This window comes from Marmota marmota, unplaced genomic scaffold, assembly GCF_001458135.2.
Source record: "Marmota marmota marmota unplaced genomic scaffold, marMar, whole genome shotgun sequence".
Lineage (NCBI taxonomy): Eukaryota > Metazoa > Chordata > Mammalia > Rodentia > Sciuridae > Marmota > Marmota marmota.
In genome coordinates, this window is record NW_026000016.1 from 44260512 (window position 1) to 44268872 (window position 8361).

At 41.5% G+C, this 8361-nt stretch overlaps 1 non-coding gene across 1 annotated transcript; it reads right to left on the bottom strand.

Annotated features, from left to right (window-relative positions):
* Window positions 1–6375: 6375 nt before the first annotated feature.
* Window positions 6376–6451, bottom strand: Trnaa-ggc. The gene has a single exon. It is a non-coding gene; the product is annotated as a tRNA-Ala (tRNA).
* Between the last annotated feature and the right edge of the window lie 1910 nt (window positions 6452–8361).

An 8361-nucleotide genomic window follows, 5' to 3' on the forward strand; every position in this document is an offset into this window, starting at 1 on the left:
TTTTTTTTAGACTAGCAAACATGCTTGACATTCAAGACGATCATACTTGGAGAGGAGAGGGCAAGACCCGCTCTGGGTGACAGTCTCAACTGCTTGCCTTGCCTTGCCAGTATTCCCCTGTGTGATGAGCAGAGCTCTGACACTTGGTTTATAAAGTCTTGTCCACTTCAGGATAGGTTATTGCAAGCAACAGACTTAACGGCTCCTTTTTATAGCTTAGGACATTAAATTAGGTTCAGAGGAGAGAATCCTTGTTTGAAAGCTTGAGGATTCCATTCTGTGTGGCTCTGGATGAAGGACAGGCGCGTCCAGAAATGACCAAGCTACAGTCAGCAGCTCCTACAAAGAGGAGCTCCTACTTAAGAGTTCTTCTAAGTGAGAGCAGAAGAAAAGGCAGAGACTTTCGAGCAGGAAAATAACAATTCCTCCGAGCGGAGATGTTCCCTTCAAAGCTCTCTCCTATTGCGACTCAGCAAGTCTGAGAACTTTGATATCTGGCTAGCTTTAGAAAAGATATCACTGGGAAAGAGAGAGAGGGAGCCTTGACCTCAGAAATTAGATTGTGATGCCAGGAGCAGAACACTGAGCCCTCGATTCACGTTGAGGGCTGTTTCAGCACCAGCCGTGAGCCAGGGGCTGGGGTACAGGGGGGCTAACATTCAGTCCCTTTGTTCAAGGAGTTACCCACCTGTTTATCTCCTTCGGGTGGTTAAACTATCAAGTACAGAGGTCATCCAGGGCATTGGCATCGTCCTGCAGGCCCGGTCAAGTCAGGGAAGGTTCACTATATGCCATCTCAGGTACTATTCTAAGTATTTTACAGAAATTTCAAAGGATGAGTAGGAATTTTCCAGAGAGCTATCACATTCTTAATAAAAACTCATTTTTAAAGATTGGCCTTGTGGGGAAAACATTAGCTGGTAGAGGTCACAGCTGGCCCCTTCACTGTTGGCCGAGTTTGAACTTTTCATTTCAGGAGCGTCAAGCAGGCTAACCTAGTTTGGAATGTGGGCTTTCGAGGGAGGCTCTGTCTTGTCTTCCTTGTGTTCCTGTTGTTTTTAATTTTGGGTACTGGAAACTGAACCCAGGGGTGCTTAACCACTGAGCCACATTCCAGCCCTTTGAAATATTCTTTTTAGAGACAGGGTCTCGCTAAGTTGCTTAGGGCCTCACTATGTTGCTGAGGCTGGCTTTGGGTTCCTAATCTTCCTGCCCCAGCCTCCCAAGCTGCTGGGATGACAGGTGTGCGCCACCGGCCTGGCACATTCCTGCTATTGATTGCAATAGCCAATAAATGTTTGAGGGGTCAGTAAATGAATGATTGAACAAATGAACAAATTAAAAAATGAATGCGGATCATCAAGTGGAAATACAACCTCTAGGCAAGACTAAATAAAGGCGCTATCTCTTTAGACCATAACAGAAAATAAGCAAACAGATTAATAAGAAATAATCAACAATTTTACTTAAAAATTATTTTCCCTTAGGAATTGTAGATTTAACCCCCCCACTAACTGGAGAGTTTTCACATTCTTTTTCACATTTGACATCCTTTTTTTTTTTTTTTTGCATTTAAGGAAAGAGACCTAGAGAGCAATGGGAAATTATTCTTCACTAAGAAGAACCTAAAGGCCCTCTGAGTTCAACTTTCCAAGGAACTATGCCTCTTTTCTAAATTTTTTTTGGGGGGTGCCAGGGATTGAACTCAGGGGCATTCAACCACTGAGCTACATCCCCAGCCCTGTTTTGTATTTTATTTAAAGACAGGGTCTCACTGAGTTGCTTAGCACCTGATTTTTGCTGAGGTTGGCTTTGAACTGGAAATCCTCCTACATCAGCCTCCAGAGCCACTGGATTACAGGTGTGTGCCACAGCGTCTGGCTATGCCTGTTTTCTAGATGGGCAAGAATGAGGGTGAGCTCAGGCTGTGTTGTGGAGTAGGAACAAAGGACTTAGTAAGATTTTGTGATGAGACAGGATTCAGAGATAAGGCAAAAGATTGGTAGGGATTATGATAAGGTTCAGGGATGGCACTGAGGGTAGACTATCTCCTGCACAGAATACTTGATCCAAGGGTGGGTGCTGTGGCACACACCAATAATCCTAGCTGCTCGGGAGGCTGAGGTAGGAGGGTGTTTGAATGAGACAGCAATTCCCAGATATGCTGCATGTTACAATCACCTGGGGAACTTTGAAAATCCCAATGCCCAGGTAAGTCGTGCTGAAAAGCACCCCAGGTGCACTAATGTTCTGCAAAGTCTGGAAATCAGTGAAATGCATGCAAGCACTCTACCAACTGAGCTATTTTCCCCAGTCCTCTTTTTTTTTATTTTTCAAATTTTTTTAAAAAGACATTTCTTTAAAAAAAAAAAAAGGTAACAGGAGGATTTGTGCTACCACCCACTAAAATATACCATGCTTCATTTCAAGCAAATGAAATGGCTTGTTGCTAAGAGACAGGAGTGAAATAGAGCCCAGAAATACATCAACATCCATAAAAAATGGAGGCTATAAATTCAAATGATCAAAGAAAGACAGGTTAATTTTTTGGCGGGGTAAGGGGTTACTGGGGATTGAATCCTGAATTGCTTAACCACTGAGCCACATCCCCTGTCCTTTTTTGTGTTTTATTTAGAGACAATCACCTTAGTTGCTTAGTGCCTCACTAAGTTGCCGAGGCTGGCTTTGAACTCGCGATCCTCCTGCCTCAGCCTCTTGAACAGCTGGGATTGCATATGGGCTCCACCGTGCCCAGCCAAGACAGGTAATTAATAGTAAGACATAATTGGCTAAACTTTGGAGAAAAAAAATGAATTTCTGTCTTATTTCTTTTGATTATTTCCAAGTTGCTATCTTTTTCCTACCTCTCCTCCTATCCCCTGTAATTCGCTTTTCACACAACAAAGTAACCTTAGAACCATAATCAGGTCCTGTTAACCCCTCCATGGCTTTCCACTCACTCAGAATGAAACTCCCGACTCCTGCCAGCGCCTTCCAGGCATGGGCCTCTCTTCAGCCCCTTCTGCTCTCCTTTCCACTTCCTGTGCACGGACTCACTGCTCCCTGAGTCCTGGAACACCCCAGACCAGCAGGGATTCTGCAAGAGCTTTCCCTCTTCCTGATCAGAGTAGGACTAGTTTCCTCTTGTCTTCAAGTGGTAGATTCAATGTCTCCCCACTGAGGGATCTTTCCTGACATAAGGACATTCTCCACCCCATTCCCATAATTCTCCATCATTGCCTTCGTATGAATCCCCTACTTACTTATTAGCTCTTATTTATCTATCTATCTATCTATCTATCTATCTATCTATCTATCTATTTATTGGTATTAGGGATTGAACCCAGGGATGCTTAACCACTGAGCCATACCCCCAGCCCTTTTTATTTTTATTTCGGGACACAGTCTTACTAAATTGCTTGAGTTCCACTAAATGGCTGAGGTAAGCTTTGAATTTGTGATCCTCCTGCCTCAGCCTTCAGAGACACTGGGATTACACTCATGTGCCACCACCCCTGGCTCTTTTAATTGATAATTATTAGAAGTATTCGTTGGTTTATTGTTGTTGTTTTTTTTCGTGCATTTCTCCTAAGCTCCATGAGGAAAGTCCTTGTCAATTTTTGTCACTGCTGTAGTCTTAGATGTAGCACATAATAGATGCTCGATAAATATTTGCTGCATGGGAGAGAGCCTTGATTGAGGAAAAGACTGGGCCTGAGGCCAAAGAGAGGAACCAGTTGTTCTAGTTCCACCAGTCAAACCCTGAGCAGCTTTACACAACCAGGGTGGTATGAACCCTGGGAGAGAACTCTTCTAGCTCTAACAGCCTAGGTGGGTGCTTTCTCCTATGTAGGAGCTGTCTCCCTGGGGCTGGAGTCTGGTTCTAAGCTGAACTTTTTGCTGAAGCCACATACCCAAACAACATTAAGTCCTTCTTAACCACTCTTTCCTGTAGAAAGGCCATTATCTTTGATGGAGGAGAAATGGAAACAAAAGGTTCACAGGACAATTTTCATTTCTCTCTACATCTGATGAATAGGATCCGTTAAGATGGTTATAAAATGTTAAAGCTAGAAAAATGCCTTAAATACCATCTCCTAATGACTACAAAAAAATAGTTCAGCTCTTTCATTTGACAGATGAAGAAAGCCAGGCCCAGGGAGATTCAGGAGCTTGCCACCGTAAACAGTGGCAGTGGGGTCCACATGTCACCCATGTCTTGAGGTGCATTCAGAGCCTTCACTGTGACTACACACTTGGCATCACTTTTATGAAAAGTTGCTCTGGGGCTGAGGTTGTGGCTCAGTGGTAGAGCGCTTGCCTAGCACGTGTGAGGCACTGGGTTCGAGTCTCAACACCACATATAAATAAATGAATAAAATAAAAGCATTGTTTCCATCTACAACTAAAAATATTTTAAAAGAAAGAAGGAAAAATTGCTCATTTTGAAAACCACAGCTCATTTTGGAAACTTCGATTCATTGCTGTCTATTATTAACTTTATGCCTTCCCCAAGCAGTCTGCCTGACACTTATTTGCTTGATTGTAGAAGACTTAAAATTAAACCATTACTTTGGGAAGTGGGCCCAAATGGAGACTGTCTGTAGTGAACAGAGGCAGAAACGTGGAGTCTCAAGGTGACAGAGTTGAGCCTGGGCATCTTCTCAGGTGGTGTTGTGACAGAACCAAGACTGATTTTAGAAAATACACAAATCCGGTCCACCCATGAGGATGTCTGCAAGTACCTGGGCCATTCGAGGGCTTGATACAGCACAGCCTGGCTTTTTGAATGGGGTGAAACCTCTAAACCTCTTGCTCCTCACTTTGGACATTTCTCTTCCCTTGCCTTCCTTCTCCCTAAAGGATGATTTGAGAAGAGTTATCTGAGCCAGGCACAGTGGCTGCACACCTGGAATCCCTGCAGCTCCGGAGCCTGAGGCAGGAGGATCGCAAGTTCAAGGCCAGCCTCAGCAACTTAGTGAGACCTTGTCTCAAAAAAAAAAAAGGGCTGAGGATGCCGCTCAGCAGTTAAGGACCCCTGGATTCAATCTGTGTCCCCCCAGCCACCCAAAAGGCGTTATCTACTAATTGTAGTACCTAGAGCAAGATGGTCTTTGGCCTTTCCCCCTTTATGTTGTAGTTATTTTTGATAGAGGGATTATAACAAGCCTGTGTAAATCTACAGACATTGTACAACCAAATAATATGAATCACTGGTGACGCCAATGAGCACCTGCTTGCCAAGACCTTATATCAGAATTTTCTGATTAAGACTTTGTCTTAAAAATTTTTTTTGTTTAAGTTATTGAGGCTACTTAAATTTAAGGGCCTCAAGAAAACCAGAACAGATATTACTATTTTTTAAAAATGTTTTATTTAATTACACTTGTTCTAGTGACTACTACTTTAATACTAAAGTCTACGTTATGAGCAATCATTCTGTTTCCTAAAATCAGTGTGACAATTTTATCTCTACCTTCAACACTAAGCAGTGCTTCCATCAAAAGACCCCAACGCACTTCGGTCAGAAATATATTTAAACCTTCATTCAGGTTAAATAGAATCAGAATTCTATTTCTGACTGCCAAAGTATGTAAATTCAACCTTAATCACCTATAATTACATCACAGGATCTTGCCAGAAAAATGTAACCTTGAACTCTCTGCTACTCCACTTTTATCCAAGCCCAGTTATGAGACATGATATTGATGGATGATTTCTAGAAAGATATACAGCCTGTCATACTGACACGCTCTCAGTCTTGCCTGGGACCCACGCCAGACCATCAGAGGATCAGAGGCTCTACTGCAGTGTTTTTAAACTGTCTAGGATGGGTTTGGTAACACCTTTATTGAGAGATAAACACTTCTCTCAGTTAAACTGTATAACTCAACAGTGTTTAGAATTCAGAGTTGTGCAACCATCATCACAATCAATTTCAGAAAGAAATTTTTATCACCTCTGACCCTTTAGTAACCACCTGCCCCTCGTCTCCTTACCACTGCCAACAACGCCATTGTCCCAGCCTCCACTAATCTGCTGCCTGTCCCTATAGTTGCCTGTTCTGGACATTTCATATACATAGAATCATGAAGTGTGTGGTCTTTTGTGACTAGCTTCTTTCAGTAACCTAATATTTTCAAGGTTCCTCCATGTTGTAGCATGTGTCAGTTCTTTATTCCTTCTTATGGCCAAAGAATATTCCATCCTGTGACTACTTTTTGGATATTATGAATAATTTGGCCACAAACATTCATGAAGAGGTTTTCTTTCTTTTTCTCTTTTTTGTTCTGGAGATTGAACCCATGGGTACTCAACCACTGAGCCAAACACATCCCTAGCCCTTCTTTTATATTTTATTTATTTAGACTTTTTTGCTGGGGCTGGGAATTGAACCCAGGGCCTTGTGCATGCCAGGCAAGCACTCTACCAACTGAGCTATATCCCCAGCTCTTATATTTTATTTAGAGACACGGTTGCTTAGGGCCTCACTAAGTTGCTGAAGCTGGCTTTGAACTCATGATTACAGTCATGTGCCATCACGCCTGGCTCATATTTAAAATTTTGAAGAACTGTCAGACTGTTTTCTACATTCTCATCAGTGGGATTTGAGGATGTGATTTTTTTTTCACATCCTTTCCAACTTGTTATTCTCTGAATTTTTTTAAAAAAAATTATAGGCATCCTACTTGGAGTGATGTTACATTTTATCCTGGTTTTGATTGGCATTCCCCTAATGACTGAAGATGTCAAGAGGTTTTTTTTCATGTACTTATTGACACATTTTTTTAAAATGTCTATTCTTGTTATTTTCCCATTATTTAAATCAAATTATTTGAATTTTTTTTAAATCAAGTTGTGAGAGTTCTTTACATACTCTGGAGGAAGTCCCCTATCAGATCTATGATTTGTAAAAAAATTTTTCCCCATTTTGTGGGTTGACTTTTTACTTTCTTGATAGTGTCTTCGAAGCATGAAGCTTTTAATGTTGAAAGAGTCCTCGTTCTCTTTTGTTGTTGTTTGTGCCTTTGGTCTCATATCTGAGAATTCATTGTCAAATCCAAGGTCACAAAGATTGACTCTACGTTTTCTTCTTAAAGTTTTCTAATGTTATTGCTTATACCTGCTGATGACTCTCCATTTTGAGTTCATTTCTGTGTAGAGAGTCAGGTAAAGTTATAGCTTCATTCTTTTGCACGTAGCTACCCTAGAGTAGCTTTTACCAAGGACTACCTTAGGCATTAGGAGAAACATCTCCATGGAACACAACTTTGTATTTTTTGGAAAGGATGTGGTTGGTAATAGTGTCACTACATCACAAAACTATCTTTTATAAAGATCCACAGAAAAAGTGTTTCTCGGGCTTTGGTTCTAGGAGACTTTATCTTATAGATACGGTGCATTTGTCACAGTGTGGACACTCTTTGGCAGCAGAGAAGCTCAGACTCTCTTGTGCTTCCATCTCTAGGAATGCTTCTTGCTTAAGATGGATACTTTGTATATGGACTCTGATTTCATTTTATTTCTTGACCTCTATATTCACTCCTCTGGTTTCCTCATGTTTTATTTTCATTCTATTGTATCACAGGCATCCCCAGAACCACTCCCAATAAGAACTTCTACAGCTCTTTGATATTCTTTGTTATTTCTTGAATTTTGTCTCATAATGTGGTTCTTTATTAATGAGCAATACTAGAATTATGGGCAAATAAGACTTACTTGCCTTTGGATGCCTCTGTGTGTGAATTCCCTAAAGAGTATTTAAAATGTACCTATGAAATGATGGAATGGATGTGCAAGGGAATGAATGAGGTAGTGAATGAATGAATAGTTGAGCAAAGACTTGTAGGAATAGATTTGGCCCAGTTGGAGGCAGCAAGAATCTCTTCCCTGATTCCATTTTAAGAGCAACAACAACAACAAAAAAAATGTCAGATAATTCAATACAGCAATTCAACTATGGGTAGTGTATAATTCCACCCATCCTAGCTTCTTCCCATTACAAGACAGAACATCCTATGTGCTCTCTGTCATCTGCATCAGAATCACCTGAGGTACAATAAGGTCGATTCCTGGGCCTCACTCAAAAGATGGGAACAGGACCTTTTCTTTTTGCAGTCTTGGAAATGAACCCAGGGCCTCACGCATGCACTCTACCACTGAGCTACATCCACATCCTAGGAACTGCATTTTTTTTTTTTTTGGTACTGAGCATTGAACTCAGGGGCATTGGACCACTGAGCCATATCCCCTGCCCACTTTTATTTATTTATTTGAGGGGTATCGGGGATTGAACTCAGGGGCACTCAACCACTGAGCCACATCCCCAGCCCTATTTTGTATTTTATTTAGAGACAGGGT